The 21,121-nt window shown below is 39.5% G+C and overlaps 1 long non-coding RNA gene across 2 annotated transcripts; it reads right to left on the bottom strand.

Annotated features, from left to right (window-relative positions):
• Positions 1-9,019: 9,019 nt before the first annotated feature.
• On the bottom strand, positions 9,020-19,386 carry LOC124645353. Of its 2 annotated transcripts, none has more exons than XR_006986215.1 (6): positions 19,164-19,386; positions 18,467-18,581; positions 17,640-17,813; positions 16,948-17,023; positions 16,277-16,384; positions 9,020-13,168 (listed from the first exon to the last, which is right to left on the bottom strand). It is a non-coding gene; the product is annotated as an uncharacterized LOC124645353 (long non-coding RNA). The 2 variants fall into 2 exon arrangements; XR_006986214.1 differs by having other exon boundaries at positions 16,277-16,367.
• Positions 19,387-21,121: the final 1,735 nt, after the last annotated feature.

Genomic DNA, 21,121 nt, shown 5'->3' with positions numbered 1-21,121 from the left:
AGAAAAAAAAATAGTAGGTCACAGATTTTAGTTTTTTAATAATTCTTAGACGCGACAGAAATGTCTAATATAAAATGTCTATGTCTACACTCCGTGTGACAAATGACATGTTTCTGTTTTTATAAGCCAGCATGTAGTCTCATTGAAACGTAACGTGGGGACCAGGATGTCCCTACACTTTTCTCAATGAAATAATTTCTTCGTCTTAAAAGGATTACTATACTAATTAGATAATTGGTCCCACAAGGCGTTGGTCCCGCTTTTAGGATATATTCAATAATAATAATAAATATATACATAAAGTATAATACATATATAATATAGTTATACTTTTTTTATATAAAATATGAAAAATATATATGTATAATAGAAGTATGTTTAATGTTCTATATGTAAATAGAAAAAAAAAACTCCTGCGTGTTCTATTGAAGCTTTAACCCAGTCAAATAAACGTTGAATCTCGGAATGAAAGCTATTGCTACGTCAAACCGCTCGACCGCGCGGACAACCACCAAACGGAATTCGCGTCCTTGGTAGCTCAGAGATCTGAAAGTTTCCTTCTAAAGGGACTTCAAGATTCGGTCAAGATGTCATAATATGTTTGGCTTCTTGCATTCCGAGGTTCAGTGGTATTTCGACCGGGCTTCTTAACTCATGACCATTTCATCACTCGATAGCTTTAAAATCATTCAATGATATCTACTTAGTTAAAAATTGAAAAAAAAATAGTAGAAAATAATCAAAATAATCATTATACATGTATATTGATGTTGAGGAAATAAAAAATTGATGTCTATTTAAGATAGTTATCAAAATAATCATTATAAATTGATGTTTAGGAAATAAGAAATATATGTCTAATAAATAATATTAATATTCTTCTAATAATATTACCTTCTATAATGTTTAGTTTATATAAATATGTATGTGATTCTGATTATTTAAATAAAGATATTTATTCTCTTCCATGTTGGTATTTTCTTTTATGATATATAATATTTTGGTTTAGGTAGTCAGGCTATTAGTTTCAAAGGAGAACACCCAAAAATGTTTGAACTCCGGTCAGCATGGATTGCCGACTGAGGTCCCGGGTTCGATTCCCGGTACAGTCAACATTTGTGTGATGAGCATGCTTGTTGCCTGTGGTCTGAGTGTTATAATAAACGTATGCATAGTATTTAGTTTATCATTTGTGCTAGCTCCCTAACACGAGTTAGTTAATAGCTTACCTACCTTGGGGTAACCGACTACGTGAAACAGATGTCTCAATATTTTATTAATATTTGGTAAGTTAGGGCAGTGACCTAAATGCAATATTAGCTTTCGCTAAACTCTGCTGTATAATGTCAACACTTTCTGTACAGGCCCGGCGTAAGCGGGCGTGCAAGGCGTGCACCGCACGCGGGCGGCACGTCCTAGGGGGCGGCAAATCGAGCGACTTATCACGTAATATTAAAAAAATACAATATCTTTTTACCAATTATTTGATTTGCAAATGCCCCGGGCGGCATGATTTAGTGGGCGGCAAAATTAAACCATAATTACGTAATAAAAATATTTTTAATAAAATTAGATGAGTAGATTAGAAATAAAATTTCAGAAAAAGCCGCCCTAGCTTTTGTCGTCTCCTATCAATTTTGACTGTTTCACCCTTTGCATCCCCAAAAAAATTCGCGCTTGCTGCGCTCGCGGCTCCATGATCCAGATATCACAATTTATTTTTGTTTAAGAGCGTGTACGTCAACCGCGCGCCATTTGGCCTAAAAAGGTACTTTTCAAACCACTGTTTCTCATTAACTACTTATCCTATAACTATGTTAATTTATAATAACGCAAGTTAATTTCACTGTCTATATAGTTAATTGAACATAAATTTCAATTTGTGTAGTTTAAATACTTAAAACCCCTATAACGTAACAGATGATTTATAAAATTCCCGTTCAGCGTCTATTTCGAAGCTTAAATTTATGTGAAAATAGTGGCAAATCTAATCATATTTATTTTTTTACTCATAGATGAAATCCCCATGCCTATAGTTAGTTGAAAACATTTTTTGATTTAGGTCTCTATCTTTCAGAAAAAAATATTTTAACAATGTGAAAAATTGTGAATTTCAAATGCTTTTTTTACCTACCTATCTTACTTAAATTATTATAACAATTATTTACTATAGTAATGTAACTCTTTTTTTTAAACATAAACTTTACATTATAATTTAATCTCTCGCTTTTATTATTTTATAAATTATTTAAAAACTACTATAAAACGCTGCACGCGAGTCAATTCAAACCAGACCGCCGCAAGGCTTCACAGAGAGAGGACGTGTCGCTCCGTCACATCGCGTAGGGTGAATAACCTCTGCCGTGGATACCGAGAATAGAGTACATTTCAAGCGCGACCAACAAATCTTGATACATTACTATTTTATTTAAAGCTCAATTTTGAAGCATATTTTTTTTATCGATTGAGTTGAAATTTTGTTTGAAAGTTCAGTTTTAATGACAATGTATGATTGTATATCCAATATGGGGGTATACCCAAGATGGAGACAAAAATGTTTTTAATGCATTCCTACGATATGGGTATCAAATGAAAGGGCTTGATATGAATAACTCAACAAAAAAATGTGTCGCGAGTCTTAATCCAATATGGCGGACGCCTTAGGCTAGATAGGAGCAGAGCTATTTATATGTTCATTTTGGATGTACCCTTGACTTTTGATCCCGAATAACTTTTGAAGCATATAGGATAGATAACTTAAAACTTTAATTTTATTTATTTGGTAAACCCAAGCTCTTCACCAATATTTGGCTTTCCGGCAAATGTTGTTATTTGACCACAATTTTTCGGTCTGGATGGACTGGACCATTCATATAAACAATCAATTTTTCAAATCGGTCCAGGCGTCTTTGAGAAATCGAGAACAATCAAATTGAGAACAATCACAAAACAATCTAATTGAAACCTTCTCCTTTTTTTGAAATCGGTTAAAATACAGAAACTCTTACATTGCCATTAATCATCAGTCGACTATTTCGTACTGTTGAAAATTGTATGTAATATACAGAAAGTCCTCAAAACCAAGATTTTCATAGGTGTCCGATTTTTTTGCAAAAGAGTGTAAGTATTAACGACTTATTTTCATGCCTTTATATTTTAGTCATCCATAGATTTACACTATTTTCTCGCTATTAACTATTTACTAAGTAATATATTTTTTGTTCTACTAATTTCACACGAAAGGATCAAAATGGTTTGTGTGACTATACGTGAAGTATGATAGGCACGCACACAGCCGCGACGCTAGTCTGCGCGATTTTTTGCGTTGAATTACCTAAAGTTGACATCGCGCGGCGAGCGTACACGCTCTTAATTGTTGAGGCATTCAATTCCGAAAAATCATTTTTCGCGCACGTCCGTTATGGCTTTTTATTATTATAGATACATTTATTGCTAATCTACTCATCTATTTTTAGTCAAAATATTTTTATTACGTAATTATGGTTTAATTTTGCCGTATGGTTTAATTTTGCCGCCCCTAAATAGCATTTGCCCCACGCTACGCCACTGGTTGATCTTAAATCGTTTTTAAGAATTTTTAATTTTGAAAATTATCTTTCAACAGATGTTACTGAAACCGGCACTGTAAGTAATATTCTTAGCGCTATTGCTGTGTTCGGAAATATTGAAATCAAATCATTAGTAAAAAGATATTGTATTTTGTAAATATTACGTGATAACTCGCTAGATTTGCCGCCCCCTAGGACGTGCCGCCCGCGTGCTGTGCACGCCCTGCACGCCCACTTACGGCGGGCCTGATTATGTGGCTTAGTTTTACACTTCAGTAAACAAATATAATTATTGTACCTAATTAATTATATATCTAATCTTAACGAATTTTTCTTTTTTGACAAAACGCGGTATAATGTGTAGTCGTAGGGCGGCATAATCAGTTTTGCACGCGGGCGAACTAACAGCTAGCGGCGGGCCTGTTTCTGTAGTAAGCAAAACAATAGAAAGAATATTGGGAACGGACTCTATTTGGTCTACTTAGCTATATTTTTTTCATCCCACCATCTCGGAAAGAGTAGTTTTACCCTTTGATATCTGAGCTCAAAAGCCGTTTTTATCCTCTAGAGCGGCAAAGTGATTTGAATTTAGAACATCGTGTGCAATACTCCATTTGTGACAATCTTGATCAGACTTTTCAAACAAATACATATTAAGCAAATAAAATACTGCTTAAAATAATTATTCAATTAATTAAGTAATTTTGATTATTGTTTTTACATAGATTTTTAACCTCGTTTCATTTTTAAACTGAGTTTTCAAATAAATAAACTTTAATAGGTACTTCTTTTTAATTTGATACTCATATGTGCGCGCCATTTTGTTTTTTTTTTTTATGTTTAGAAATTTCCTCGATGAGGTGGGATGAAAAGTTACGTGTTGCAAAGATTTTTCACCTTGTGCTCTTTTGATTCCCTCGCTATCACTCAGGATTCTTATTATTGAAACACTCGTTACGCTCGTGTTTCAATTTTAGAATCCTTCGCTTGCTCGGTCATCAAAATTGAGTCCGCGGTTTTAAAGCAACGTGTGCGTTCGCGCAGCGGAATGTTGTTGAATTTAAAGATTTTAATTATGCAGATAATTAGTGTATGACGTCCTATAATTGTGTATGTTAAAAAAAAACTGTGTATGCAGCCATTGTGGAGAAATTCACCAAAAACTGATTCTGCTGGGTGAACGTTGTCCTGGCGGAACTTTTACCGATACCTCTTGGTTAGACTGGCGTCAGACTTACTGGCTTCTGACTACCCGTAACGACTGCCAAGGATGTTCAATGACAGCTGGGATCTACAGTTTAACGTGTCATCCGAAACACAGTCATTAGTGTCCAAAATATCTTAGAAAATACATACAAATTAGAAAAGTTGAATTGGTACTTGCCTGACCTGGAATCGAACCCACGCCCTCATGCTCGAGAGGTTGACTCTTTATCCTGTAGGCCACCACGACTTTGACATCTTTTTTATTCTTGTACTAAATCACCAAAATTAAGTGTAGGTAGATAGACGGGGGCAAGCAAAAAAAAAATAAAAAATGAATTTTGATATCTTTATTTGGTAGCTTACCTACCACTTACAAAAGTTTAGATAAATAAATGTTCACTTTTATACAAGCCTTTGGTGCTGGTTCTCTTATAAAATTATAGCACAAGTACACTCTTAGTAGCAAGTCTACAAATATACAATCTAAATAAAAAAAGTAAACTAGTACACTTATCCTAAGTTTTGACAACTTTGAAAAAGGTCATTCAGTTCACATTCACTTTCAAACAATGTCGTGAATGTCACACTTTATCCAAAAATCATTAATGGAAACAAAAAAATACTAGTGGAGAAGTTATCACGCAAAATCTCCCATTTGCCTGTATTTGCCATAATTATTCTAAAGTACCTATTGTTAAATATCCGCAATGTTAATTTAATTAGGAATTTAAACCCGCGCGCGCAAGCAAACAGTGACATTTGACGTTTCGAAGAGCTCACGCTACACAACCTCTAGTAGCGATTTCATACGCGGTAGCCCTCATAATGGACATTTCCAAGTAATGTTACTCAAACTTTTTACTAACTACTTTTAGTAAACTCCCCGAGAACCGCAAGATTTTCCTTGCATAAATAATATAAGTCATATATTCAGAAGGGGGATAAAGTTGCTTGTGTCCGTAGGATTTACCACCTTTTCCTAGGCCCACCGTGGTGCAAAATAAGCATCGATAACGCCGAGCAACACGCGGCGGTCAATAACTTGTCCACAGGCTACTTGCAAGCCTTGAAGGATTAAATCCCTTCAAAAAGTGTAACCATAGTACCTTGGGAAAGCGCTATGAGTATGCCCCACCTTTTAAATATGAATTATGAGCGATTATGAAGAGAATTTGTCATGCGATCCGGCTAACCCCCGGCGCTCACAGGTATTCGGGCCTGTTAATGAGAAATTGGCTACCGAAGACCACACAGGAGTGGAAGTCCAGGCTCCTGCGACGGTAAATGCTACTGGCAGTACAAGGAAAAATTTTGTTCAGCAGACATTTCACCCAAGCCTCTTCAATACAAGACCTAGATCTTCCTCGCTAGGAAATATTTTTCCAGCTACCGCTACCAAGAGTGTAAATAAACCAACTACACCGCCATCTAAAACCGTGAGTGAAAATAACATTTGAAGAAAAAAGCTGTTGTAGTATTGTAATTAAAAACTTGCACCACACTACGCCATTAACAGCAATTACAGAGGAAATAGAAAAATCAGGAAATAAAGTAAGAGGTGATATCATTTGCGCGCGGTCAAGACGAAACAAAAACCCCTAAAGGACAATGGGCGATTCCGGTCCAAATGTCCACCACGAACGAGACCTATATGGCTAGATAGCCCGTTAAATATAGATCATTTTTTGTTATGAAAGTAAAAAAAAATATAATGCCAGAAAAAAGTTATAGCAAAATCAAATAATACATTTTATAGATTTTTTCAATTTCTTGATGTTGAAGACTTTTCGTGATGTTCGATTTTCGTACTTTCTGTAACTTCTGACAAAATAGAATTGTTCATTATTAGAGAGAAGACACCAACAGTTACATCGAACTTTCTTAGATCCAGGCACCGCTGAGTATATTCAAGTACTTCTGGCGCCTCAATTGGTTAGTGATTCGTACATCCATCGAGCAAAAAAATATGGGCTGTTTATGTGCAAATGTGTCTTACTCATCTTAGTTTTAGATAAAGTGCGGAAAGGGAAGTGGAATAAAATAAAAAATAATTATGATAACATACAAAAACTACCGAAAATTAAGAATACATTTTTGGCTATAACTTTTTTTTGGCATTGTTTTTATTTTACTTTCTTAGTAAAAGTTACTCTAAATTAAGTGGACTATTTAATTATATAGGTCTCGTTCGTGGTGGACATTTGGACCAAACTTCATACATTCTTGCCCAATCTCCTTTATGTTTTTTGTAAATGTCGAGCCACGGCCGAACACTCCAGAGTTAAAGCGTTTAGAATCTATATTCTATACCATGCTCAACAACACTCAGTCCACTGGAACACACCAGATGATACCAGCAAAAATAAAGAGAATATCAAATCTCAGCCAACAATATCATTAGAGCAGATAATTATTAAACAATCTGAAAAAAAAAACATTTTGATACAACAAAAAGAGCACTCACGGGCACAGCACTGCTATGGTTGCGGGCAGAGCGACCGCACAAGACTTGGGAAGACCTGAAAGCGACACTTGTAAAAGAATTCCCAGACCACGTCGATATCAAATCCATTCACGAGTTAATGAGCAACAGGAAGAAACAGCCTAATGAAACCTGCTTAGACTACATGCTCATTATGAAAGAACTCGGAAAACGAGGGAAGGTGCCCCATTGCACACTCTTCATTAAGACCATTTGGGACCGTTGACGGATACAAAGAAACTGTACAATCACATATTGACAATAGTGGACGGTTTCACTAAGTTCACCTGGATTTTCCCCACCAAGAGTACAACGAGTAAAGAAACAGTTGAAAAGCTAAAGATACACCAGCAACATTATGGGAACCTGTGAGAAGAATAAGTGACAGAGGGACTGCATTCACTGGGGGGTGAATTTCAAGAGTACTGCCAAGAAGAAAATATACAGCATGTTACCATCACGACAGGAGTCCCGAGCGGCCAAGTAGAAAGACTGCACCGGACTATACTAAGTGTGTTGACGAAGATATGTCTAGAAAATCCATCACTGTGGTATAGACACATTAGTCGAGTGCAAAGAGCCATAAACAGTACCTACCAAAGAAGTATAGACACAACTCCATTTCACCTTATGATTGGTATAAGCATGAGGTGTAAAGAAGACCTACACATATTTTGACGACCTCGATGGCGCAATGGTCACCATGCCGGACTGCCGAACCTGAGGTCCTGGGTTCGATTCCCGGTTCGGTCGACATGTGTGTGATGAGCATGTTTGTTGGCCGTGGTCTGGGTGTTACAATATGTATTTATCAATATGTATATATGTAGCTATATGTAGTTTATCAGTTGTGTTAGCACCCATAACACAAGTTAATTAATAACTTACCATGGGGCTAACCGACCGTGTGTGAAAATGTGTCCAGACATATTGGAATTGTTAAAACAAGAAAAAATTGATCAGTATGAAGAAAATAGAGAGGAAATGAGAATCAAAGCAAAGCAGCAAATACTACAAGTACAAGAAGAGAATAAGAAGACATTTAATGAGAAACGGAAACCTAGTACCCAATATAAAGGAGATTTAGTAGCCATAAAGAGAACGCAGTTTGGTACAGGAATGAAGCTAAAACCCGAGTATCTAAGGCCCTATAGGGTGGCGAAGGTTAAGCGCAATGATCACTACGATGTGGAGAAGGTAGAGCGTGCCACTGAAGGACCTATTAAATCGTCGAGTTCCGCAGACCAGATGAAGCCATGGCCGCAGTAGGCATTTCCATGGTTTATTTTATCACTAAATCAGTTAATAGGAGATGAATGAAAGATAGATAAAAATAAAAAACAAACTCCTTTTAGAACAGCTGTAGCGTTTATCGTCATGATTTGTATTCTGTATTATTTTATATCTTATCATGTAAATTCTATGTACACACTATACAGTAAGATTTTGTTTATATTGAGTTGCATACAAGTTGTCTTGAAGGTTGTAAAGATACTAAGCCGAATATCTTTAATTTATAACTTAGTACAATTATAGTTCGGCCATTCAGAGAATGCGTTCCTGACACGTCGCGATTGAACTGACGACGTAACTTTGCAATGGCGTTGCAGTTACGATAAAAATATTTTTGCTGGTTGTTTACCGTTTTAACAATTGAGGAGCATTAAAACAACATTATTATATCAATAATCAATGAATGTAGTTACGTCGTCAGTTCAATCGCGACGTGTCAGGAACGCATTCTCTGAATGGCCGAACTATAAGATCTATCTGTTACCTTAAACAACATAAGAAGTTATGTTTAGTTTTTACGTTAATGTTTTTTTTGTTATTTGTAAGTTGTGTTTGTATTACATCGTAATGGATGGTAGTGTTGTCTGAGGGCAGACAAGTATCAGGACAGCCGAGTTGTAGGATTGTACGTTCACATAGAACGATTGCGTGAGTGAATGAGAGAGAGACAGGGCATGTGTGTGAAAGAGAGGGGGGATTGGAACAAGACGGCGTAACGGTCGGAGTGATGGTGTGCTTTGTGCTTGTCAAATTAAGGAAAAATAAAAGATTAATCAACGACTGCATTTTATTCGCTGCTCCAACCCTACATGTATTAAGATTTAAACTCAATTTTCCGCCATTTTTTTTTTGACCCGCTTTTTAGTGGTGCTGGGGCAGAAAACCTCCACGTGGTGCACCCTGGGGTGCGGACGCCGGGACCCCTCGGGGCTCTTCCCGAGGGTAATCGGTGTCCGCATGCTAATATTCTGTCCGGTGAGGCCCAGAGGCGGCCATCCCGGGAGGAGTGCAGGTTAATCCTGAAAGGGAGGATCGCCCTTCGCGGGTCCCTCTGCTGAGCAGAGAGACTACGTGCGGGTGCAAGAGCGGGCCCGGTGTACACTTACCCTGCCTCTGGGCAGGTGGGGGGGATATCCTTCCCACCACCGTTAATCTCGTAACCTCTGAGGAGACCGTCATGGTCATGTCTCTGACTCTCCGAAAGGGGCCGACGGCGACGGTCTTGGCTTAACCGCCCGGGCCGCGAGGAAGATCAACTTCTCTAAAAAAATCCCCAAACCTCCAAGCCGTGAGGGATGTGGTAAGCTTGGAAAATGGGTAGCTTAATTGGTCAATAGTGCGAACCACACACATTTTCATTTATACAAAGTTTTATACTCGTGGGAACTTTTATGGATACCTCAGAAAAAAATAATAAAAAAAACCAAGATGACGACAGGGAGTGGGATGCGGTCTCGGATTGCGAGTCCGCATCCAGCGATGGAGCTGCGGGTGATCTCAGGGTTCCCCAAAGCAAGAAGGAGCACCGGCTCAAGGCGTTTCTTAAGAGGAAGAAGGACGACCAGGGGTCTTCCTCCGGTGGCCGCGGGGCCTCGGCCAAAAAGGCCGACCGGAGACCGGTTGAAGAGAGGGTTGCTGAGGCACCCAAAGACAACGGAGGAGCAGCTCAACAAAGCTCTTCCGAGGAGGACGCGGCGGCCGTCGGCTCCGACCAGGAGCGTAGGGCCAATTTCGCCAAGACGGTGGCGGCCACATTCAGGGATGTGTCCCTAAAGCGCCTCAAGGCCAATCGGCACAGGGCGATAGTTACGGCATCCGCCTCTATAAATGCGGCAGCTGAAGTAAGCTTCGACCAAGCTCCAAAGAGCGATCTGGTCAAGCTACAAGAAGAGGTGGCTCGTTTCACGGCCGTCCTGGAGTCGATCCTGAAGGAGAACAGGAGTCTCCGGGCAGACTTGAGAAAAATGAGAGAGCAGGAGGCCGAACGCAGCGGGACCACTCTGCAGCAACCGCAGTCCTCCCCTGTGGAGAGCCAGGTCCTGGCCCTGGTGCGACAGGAGATGGCGGCCTTCCAGGTGCGCTTCTCCATCCTGGCAGGGTTCTGCGCCCCCCCTCGCGGAGCCGAAGCCCCAGCGGCCCAAAGGGCCTCTTATGCGGCTGCGGCTGCAACGGCACCCCCGCCCAGAAGGGGACCGCCGAGCAAGCCCCCTGTCGCGGCGCCGAACGGGCCGCCCAGTCAAACCCCAAGGCCGCAACTGCGGTCCGGGCGCAGAGGACACCGGTGCCAACAGCGGCACCGGTCCCGTCGGCACCTGTGGCGGCGAAACGCCTTCCGAAGCCGACTCCGTCTGCGGCCCCTACCTCTCCTGCCATTGAGTCTGAGTGGCAAGTAGTGGGGGAGAAGAAAAAGAGACGGAGGGCGGTCAAAACGGCCAAAAAGAAGGCCCAAAGACGGCGGCGCAGCGAGCGAGCCGCTGCGGCGCAACTCTGCGCCCCCAAGACTGCAGCATTAGTACTCACGCTAAAGCCGGACGCGGTCAAGAGGGGCGTGTCGTACCGCGACGTGCTCGCTAAAGCTAAGGAGGCGGTGAGCCTAGCCGAGCTGGGCATCACCGAGGGCCTTCGGCTCAGGGTGACCGCAACGGGCGCCCGAATGGTGGAGGTCCCAGGAGCGGCCAGTGGGCCCGCCGCAGACGTTCTAGCCGAGAGGCTCAGGGCGACCATAAATGCGGATGGCTCCCGAGTCTCCAGGCCCTACAAGTGCGCAGATCTGCGCATCCTGGGCCTGGACGACTCAGTCACTACGGAGGAGGTGGTGGCCGCCGTCGCTAGGACGGGTGGATGCTCCGCCGATGAAGTTAAGGCGGGCACCATACGTGCCGACTTCAGGGGCATGAGCACCATTACGGTGAGCTGCCCCGTGACGGCGGCCAAGACCATCGTAGACGGCCGAAGACTGCTGGTTGGCTGGATGTCGGCGCAAGTCAAGCTGCTTGACCCCAGACCGCTGAGGTGCTTCCGATGCCACGTCTGGCATCATTGGGGTGTCCGTTGCACCTAGGAGGTCGACCGCAGCGCCCACTGTTTCCGCTGCGGTCAGTGCGCCGCTGCTGCTGCCGCGGCGCCCATTTCTGCGTCAGTCAGGGCGAGGAGGAAGACGTGATGGAGTGCTAGTTGTGGCTCAGCTCAACCCCAGCGGGGTCCAGTAGGGCCAAGGCCTGCCGGGGCTGCGGGTTGTTCGAAAGAGATACCGGGGCCCTGGTACATGACGGGAGGCCTATGACGGAACACGACGGTTTTTAGTCAGTAAGAGTCTGACACTCCCTCACCGCTGCTAACCCACAGCGGGAGGGGTCATTAGAAGACTTTTAAAGTAGTTAAAAAAAAAAGACCCGCCTTTTATATTAGCAATACTTGTTAGACCAGTTTTTCTAAATTAAAATACTCTACAAAATCAAAAACTGAAAACGACAACAACAGTAACAACAACGATCTTAAAACTTGCAGTCACGTGCTACTACGCGACGACGCCGTCCGCAAACCGCTGCAACAACCATACAAAGGTCCGTACAAGGTCATCGAACGCAACGACAAGTACTTCACCATCCAGCTTCCAGGAAGATCCAGCACTATCGACTAAAACCGGCGTACACGTTCAACATGGATGAACACAACACGCATGCATCCACTCCAGCTCCACCGGCGTCGGGAAGACAAAGATCGAGACGTCGCGGCGGACCTCGGCGGCGGGGTCTGTACGAACGCGGTTTGTGTTTGTGTAGAGTGCTAGTGAGTTTACTGCTCTCTTGGAGGACAGTTATATCATCATCTGGTTCTAGGAGGGCATGTCTAGGGCGGCGAATCCTACTGAGTCTCGCGCGCAAAGCTAGCATATTTATATGGCGCGTTCGTGCGTTCTCATTGGCCGGCGTGGACTGTGATAGATTCGCGCCGTACACTACGGAATCACTGTTTTAGCATTTAAGTTGCCCCAACATGTTGGACAAATGCGCTCCGATCTAAAACATCTTGGCGGCATAAAATAAAACTAAGACTACCTTACAATGCACGCCGAATTTTGACGTTATTGTATTCCACCGTCTCTACGAAAACTAGCTTAAAGAGTATTACATAAAAAATATATTTTTTAAGCTAGTTTAAAGAGTATTACATAACAAATATATTTTTATGTAAATACTCTTTAAGCTAGTTTATAGTATATTTAGTAAGTAATAAGTTGTGTATATGAATATAGTAATACAAATGTATACTGGCTTTGATGGCCGATATAAATGGCAAACTAAACAAATATTGGTTGCACATCAAGCTATACAAATCCAGTTTGTCTTGGACTCGCTTCATATGTCCTAGCTACAAATTGAACGGTCAGCTTTGATAGTTTTGTATAGCTTGATATGTACATGGACTTATCAAGTGTTTACTAGATATTTATTTTTACGTAGGAATGTTCAGCCACTTGAGCCAAGCGGCGACGTTGGGGTCGTTCTTATCAAGTCAAGCCTCTAGCTGCTGGCGGTAAGTTTCGCGGATGGTACGCAAGGCTTCCACGCTGAAACACGGCAGCTTGCTCAAAAAGTCTGTGTAGAGGGCTGGTTTTCTGGAAATAATTATATTGGTAGAATTATTATTTATTTTACACTTCCTGGCAGACTTCGTATCGTGTACAAACATTTTGTGAAGTTGTGGTATTATTACATGTCCTCATAAGGTTTAAGTGTGTAAAGAGATTTAAACCACTTCTGGTCATCCGTTTATACGATCCAAGAACATATAGATTTATTCTGCTAATAGCGGATTGTGCTTGCCGTCAGTGAAATAGAACGACTGACAAAAATGTTTTTTTTCAAAGTTCGGCAATACCGTAAGTCCAGAAACTCCATTACATGAATTATCGTTTCGTTTTGTGCGACAACAAAGTAATCAATGACTACATTTTATAACATTGGTAACAATGAGGGATTTTCTCTTTTTATTATTTTCCTAGCGGCTGGATAAATGGCGCTGATGATGTTACTGTGAGGAACGGAGCGTCATATCTTATCAACGTCATTAATTAATTGTCTATCTTTATTACTTAATGTATTTAATTTTGATTTTCATTTTATTTAATTAATTTAGTGTACATTTCTGTATTTTATTTTATTGGTAATTTTATTGTTTTTATTATAATAAATTGGCAAAATTGTTACATGTGTCAATTTTAAATTTAATAATAAAATCTATAACTATTGAAAATTTAATTAATGTCTATAATTATAACAATATGGGTTATGATTACCTGAAATAAATGCATTTTTTTTTAAAGGAGGCCGTGTAACGAATGAAACTCGTCATCAACAGTTAAACAAATTCAGTCAGATTCTTCGAGAGATTTTGGAATCTATTTAAATATAAGACCCTAGAGCACATAATGTTTGCAAGGTACATAAACTACCTTAGTATACAGACGAAACTATGAAGGAAATAGACAGCGTTAAAGTAAAATAGGACCTTACGCTTACGTGATTAACGCTCATTCCTTCTCTGTATGAGAAGAGGTAGGCAGAGGAACAGGCCCTGCAGGGGGATAATAAAGGTTCGTTTTGAATGCCACCTGTCGACTGCAACTGCAGACCGCACATGCCGCAGCTGCACTACAGGTTTGTCTACTACATGTGCAATGTGCTACATGTGCAATGTGCGTTCAAATATTACGTAAGCAGATTTATTACAATTATTTACCCCCTCATCTCCCTTGTCAGCAAAAATAAGGAAGCTTTTACCCCCTCCCCCCATGCTTACGTAAACATTTTTCAATTAAAAATGTATTTTTTTATATTGTAATTATAAAGTTATAGTATCCGAACAAAACAATACACTGACAGAAGAAGACAAGTGAACAGCGCGCGGTAATAGGCATGATGACAGTAATCAAAAATCATTAAAATAATATATTTATTAAATTAAACTTGAAGCTTGGAATATAAAACGCGCATTGTTTTCTTTATTAATAATGTGATTAATATGTATTTTTATAAAATAAAATTACGAAATAAGGCAATCCGCCATGATATCTTGAACACCAATCAGAGCTCGTGACGTCATTTCTCAAAACAACTCGCGCGAAAGCACGCGAACGTCACATTTCGTTATTGTGAACTTCCACTGCGATCTTTGTTTTTAATTAATTAATTGTTTATAACACGAGTTATGGAGCCCGGATTTATCAAGGCAAACAGCGCTAATTTGCCTAGAATTGATATCATAATGCTGGGAAAGTTTTTGGCATCAAATAAAGATTTTTGTTCAGCTGAATTTAGAAATGTTAAAACTTCCATGTAAGTATACTAGTTTAATTAAAAAACAATGAGAGATGAAACCTAACCTCGAAATAGTTATTTACATCAAAGTGATCTTCACAAAAATAAAGTTGTACCCTGGGCAATATTGCTTTTGAATCTCGCCTTGCAAGTTTAAGCCACTTGTTTCGTATTTTTTTATTGTGAGGAACGTACACAAATAACTCATCAGGAGTTGTTTTGGATGTGTTCTTACACTGGGGGACCCCACAACACCTATGCCCTTTCGAATTCATATTTAATAACACAAAAAACTTAATTATTGCACGAGCGTTGTTTACTTGCGTCTTGTAATTTCAGTTGTGACGTCACAAGTGACGACATGACACTGACAAGCGTTTTCGCGCCGGATTCAAAGTGGACAGAGAAAAATGCAATTATTTGATTAAAAAACTTCGCATTTTCTTAAAATTAATGATTTTTCATATAAAATAGACGTATACCTACATCATACAAAGGAATTTAAAAATTTGTCATCATGCCTATTCCCCGAATCGATTCTAAAGCCAGTGCCTAAACATATGCGTGTATATTTGCGGGAATCCCCAAAAATGCGTTTCGTTTTCAAGCATAGACAATGTGAGGGTTGCCATTCGTGTTAAAAAGTAAATAACTATCGATGACGTAATCATCATCTGGACTCGCCTACTCCCCATGTCATCCAAAATAAGCAAAACAAAGAGCCCCCCACAAGTAAAGTTAGACGAGCCGTCTAACTTTACAGTTTGTATTTCTGTCACCGATTCTGAAAATATCGAGTGTTAATAAATTCCTCATTAATAAAAAAGTTTCTTTGTTACACTTAACTTCTGAACTAATAAGGATAACATTTGGTTTTAAACATTTAAAGACTACTTTCTACCAAGGAGTGTGAAGTAGTTACCCAAGGGAAGGGTGAAACAGGCAAAAAGACAGTTTCAATATAAAAGTAAGCAGGCTTAGGTACTCGTTGGTCAAGGAAATTTAAAAGTTTTCAGTCAGTCTAACCAGATGCAGCTGGGTACCAGGGTTTCACAAGAAGCGACTGCCTATCTGACTTCCTCAACCCAGATACCCGGGCAAACCAAAACTCCTAGGTAAGACTGGTTGTCAGACTTCGTGGCTGATCTTTCTGATTTTTTGACGTAACGGTAACAACTGCCAAAGATGTTCAAATGACAACAGGGATCAACCAATTTATCGTGCCTTTCGAAACATGAAGAAATTAGTCATGACAAGATGGTCACCCATCCACGGACCGACCGCGGCAAGCGTTGCTTAACATTACGATCGATCGATCCGCGTGGATTTGACTTAGCCACGAGCTCTTCTCTTTCTTTTATTATTACAATAAAAATACAAAGATTATTTGATAGTTATAAACTCACCATTTTCAATTTCGATATTATATAGCACCTATATTATCTTCGAACAAGTTAGGCTTTTCATCCTCATCAGGAATTTCTTCAATAATAGGAACTGCCAAGGAATGGTATCTGAAAAATAACATTCTGTTTCAATTTCAGACGTCTAAATGCTTTTACAGAAATAATAAGTTAGTATATAGTAGTCAGCACAATATTTTTTTCGAAAATCACGCAGGAAGGAAAGATAGCGGAGATGGCATAAGGAAGGTAGGTCAGGATTCTTCTTGTAGGTCAAGCAATATAGGGCAGGCGTGATCAAGATCAGAGACGTTCGGGTTCCTTGTCAAAACCAATCTGTCAAAGATTGTACTTGATTGATTAGTGATTTTATTTTGAAAATAATGGGCGGGTTCCATGGAAGGTTTGTAAAGGTGGAGCTAGTAACGTTCCTCGTCACCTGAACACTCTCATTTTGACTTGCAGACTGCGTTATGACATATCCGCTAGTCATTTTGTTCTCCGTGTACATACTTCATTAATATCTCATTCCTGAGAGGTTCGCGTTAAATTGTACGAATATATTAATTATGTATACATTCGGTAGTTTTACACATATGTGTGATCTGTTTGAAGTTGCTTGTGTTTGGTTGGGTACAATGAAGTGAACATTTGACTGGAATATGGTTACTTACCAAATAATTGGATCGGTGATAGTTTTCATTATGGACTGTATCTTCTTCTTTTCCAACTTAATTTGTTTAAATCTCTCTGAAATCACATGAAGCAATGGAAATTAGGTTTTGTTTAATTAAAGACATAGGAAAAACGAAAAGTATTATTTTTTTTACTTTTCAAGAAGATTTAATTTTACAGCGTTAAGGCCACTGCGTAAACTGCTTACTATGTAATATTTTATATGTATAAAAATACTAATATTCCTACTCAACATTGGCCACAGAGCATCTCAGTCAAACTTTAGCAGCAAGAATATATCCGGAGTCACAACGGAGACTAATCGCAAACCAATCGAATGTCGTTGGAATACGATTGGTCTTATATTAGTAGCAGAATGCCCGATATGGTAAAAACCGCTATTGCGATTCAATGTCTATTAAATTTTGACATTATTAACTTAGCAGAATCGAGCCCCTGGTCGATCCACGAATGACAATAAATTCATTCTGCGTAAACTTCAGGAACAGAATCGCGAATATCAGAGCCCTCTCTATATTGCATTTGTCGATATAAACAAAGCCTTTGGCTCTGTCAGTAGACGAGGCCTTTACAACGTACTTTTCAGAATAGGGTGACCACCAACCTTACTTTGTCTAACATTCTTACTGTGTATAATCTATGCTATGTTAAATATAACTTGATACATTACCTAAGCTTTTAAGGTTTTCACTCTCCGTAATCACAGCTTCAGCCAACAATTCCTCCTGCGTGGGCCGATCTTCCTCCTTCTTTGGCTATCTTTTTTTCAGTTTGGTTCTAATGTTCATCCTCCGCTGAGTCTCAGCTGACTTCACTGCTGTACTCTGTCTTATCGATTTACGCTCTGAAATTACATATATGTAAAAATTCATGAGTGTTGTAAAAGAAGGCTGATACAAAATACTTTCATATTATTTACTATGTACAAACATTTCACAATTAAAGAACCGATTTAAAAAATTCTTTCACTGTTGGAAAAACATTCTTTCCAACTAAGTTGCTATATTTTATTCCGGTACGGGTTCCCAACCCAAGGGACACAAGCGGAACTGCGAGAAAACCGCTGGCTCCCAAACTACTAAACCAATATGAAAAAATATTTCACATTTGGTAAGCTAGTCTACCCCCAAGTAACATGGGTTATAATTTGTCCCAGTATGGGCAGTAGTTCCCAGGACGCGGGTGAAACCACGGGAAATATCTAGCTAGCTAGACAATTGCTTCCATAGCTGAGGTCTGACACCAGTCATACCAAGGGGCCATTGGATTGCCCGGATATTTTGGTTGAGAAGGTCAGATAGGTAGTCGCTCCTTGTAAAACACTGGTACTCAGCTGCATCCAGTTAGACTGGAAGCCGACCTCAACGTCTTTGGGAAAAGGCTAGAGAGATGATGAGTAAATCATGACTAGAACTCATAAATACCAAGGATCTATCATGATAATAATAATAACTAATATAATAATAACATGGAAGTTATCATGATAATAACTCTTACCGACAGACAGGTCCAGTGGGACACTGTCATGTTCCTCAACCTTCTCTGCACCAACCAGCTGGCCGGCCACTGCTAACTTGGAACGCCAATGACTTGACAGAGACGTCGACGTTTCCTATTCAGAAAAACATATATATAAAGTACACAACAGACCACCCGCCTGGTAACTCCCATACTCTGTCCCGCTAAACACACTATTAAGGCTGAGGATTTCCTAAACTATTTTTCAACACTGAGTTCAATTTGTGTGTGGAGGTGACTGGAACTCCAAACACTTAAAATGGGGCTCTAGATTAATAAACACTAGAGGAAGACCATGACGTAAAGCCACCGAAGATATGAAGTTGGAATGCTTATCATGTACTGAACCCACACACTGACCTACGGATAGAAATAAAATCCGTGATGTGCTTGACTTCTTCATTGCAAAAAACCTGAGTCCCGATTACTCGAAAATCGAACACCTTACAGACTTAACCTCAGATCACACTCCAAGACAACTGACTGGGATCTCTACAAAGAAATATGATAAATGCCTGAATATTATTACCCGCATTTCTATTAAAGTACCTACAACATTCTAGATTGTAAAAAATTACTATGTAGGTATTGAAACTTGGCATTGAAGCTAGGCATCTACAGAGTTATTAACAACGCTTTGTATCTACACTATAGTAGTAAAATAATTAAAACATACTTGTAATCATTGTCTTCCTCAGTTTCGTGGAATTCTCCGTACGTTGTCGCATAAAATTCATCTTCATCAAGTACTTTGGCGAGCAAATTGCCCGGATTTGAACGTCTCGACTTTTTATCCATATTGATTTTTCAACACTATACTATTATTTATTTCAGGAAAAATGATAATTTGTAAGAAAATTAAGAATAATTTTCACTCACAAACACAAATGGCAATGACGTTAATGACAGATTATTCAAATGTGAGCTGTCAAATTGCTTTTTTATTTGCCGATAGCGGAACCGGAACCTAAAGTTTTTCAGCGATACAGCTTATGACTGTCAGAATTTTTGTGAACCACAGATTTATTAATAGATAATATGACTACCCAGGAAGTCGACACGGGTAGAAGTAACGGTAGTCAAAAGTACGATCAGTCAGAAGGTAGAAAGTTTGACAACCGAATCGACAAGTCGCCGAGTCGCCCCATGAAAACAATAATTACTCTGCTGCATCCGATTACTATCCAGCGTAGTTGGGAAGAGGCTAGGGCTAGGTACATGATAATATTATACATAGAAAACGTTGGGAGGCAGATTTGGACACAAAAAAACTTGATCGTATTGCCTGCCTTACTAGATCCAAAAAGAACAGACGAACATCTTACCTAGTTCCTCGTTTAATTAACAACCTACCCGCATATTTACGAAATACAATAACAAAAAGTGATATTAAATTTAAACTAACGTCTCACTTTCTGCAGCTTTTGGAATGCTGATGTAGGATTGGGAATATAGTTACCAAAATTCTAAAAATGTATACATAAGTCAATATTACTTGCTACTAAAATTCAATTTAGGTATACCTATACCTAAAATATCTTTATGAAGACTAAGTTGTAGCATTAATTACAAACTTTTGTAGTTTATGAATGCTATGTATATCAATGTTTTATAGTATATTTAATACTTTTTTTAGATTTTTATTTACATAGATATTTACAATACATTTAAAAAACACTCCTAGTAATACAAAAAAAAGACACTAACTAAAACGCGTCAAAAAATTCATCTTCATCGCTGTCAACAGGGAACGTACCCAAGAGGCTGGCAGAATTACCTTGTTGGATGGCCATGCTGATCCTTTGTTCGAGGTAATAGCCAGCCTTTTGGTCACGAGAAGCGTCAACCAGTCGCCTAGATAGATCTTTAAATGGTAATTTTAAAGATATAATTTAAATGGAAATAAATTAACAAAAAAAGTAGATAATAAATGCCTAAATTCCTGTTACAAGCGATTTTACTTAATAAGGCCATTAAAAAAGAAGTTATATATATAAAATGATATTATATATTTTTAAAGGACTCCTGAGGAGCGTGATTCCAGCTGCGCAGTGCACACCTAGAACTAACTACTTAGGTACAAATCTTTTATTAACTTTAGGTACCTAGGTAGGTACTTCCAGATTGTGTGGTACTAGTACTGCGGAGAGAAGAGTTATCTACTTCAGTATTAAATAGACACATGAAAGCTATTGAAGTTCTGGCACGTTGAAAATAAGTCGGGGTCAATAATTGGGAGCATACGACGCTAAGAATTGGGTCAATGGAAGCGGAGCGTAGGCTGGCCGGGGCGCCTGCCGTCACCCACCTACCGAACCCGTTAGGGGTACGTTCTTAGCGGTAGAACTTCACCCCCTCAGCAAAATGGGAAATATCTGAAGTTTTTTTAAGCAGATTTATGACATGTTTTTACCATTGTAGCAGTACTATAACTTAATTACACCGTCATCTGCATGTAGGTAGCGGTGCTACAATATTTTTTTTTAACGACGTCAAAAATCATCAAATGACCCCTCCCACTGTGGGTTAGCAGCGGTGAGGGAGTGTCAGACTCTTACTGACTAAAAACCGTCGTGTTCTGCCGTAGGCCTTTTATGTACCAGGGCTGCGGTAACTCACTCGAACAATCCCGCA

Source organism: Helicoverpa zea, chromosome 31 (genome assembly GCF_022581195.2).
Source record: "Helicoverpa zea isolate HzStark_Cry1AcR chromosome 31, ilHelZeax1.1, whole genome shotgun sequence".
Taxonomy (NCBI): Eukaryota; Metazoa; Arthropoda; class Insecta; order Lepidoptera; family Noctuidae; genus Helicoverpa; species Helicoverpa zea.
The sequence above is the reverse complement of the archived record's forward strand: the minus strand, read 5'-3'. Positions and strand labels throughout refer to the sequence as shown.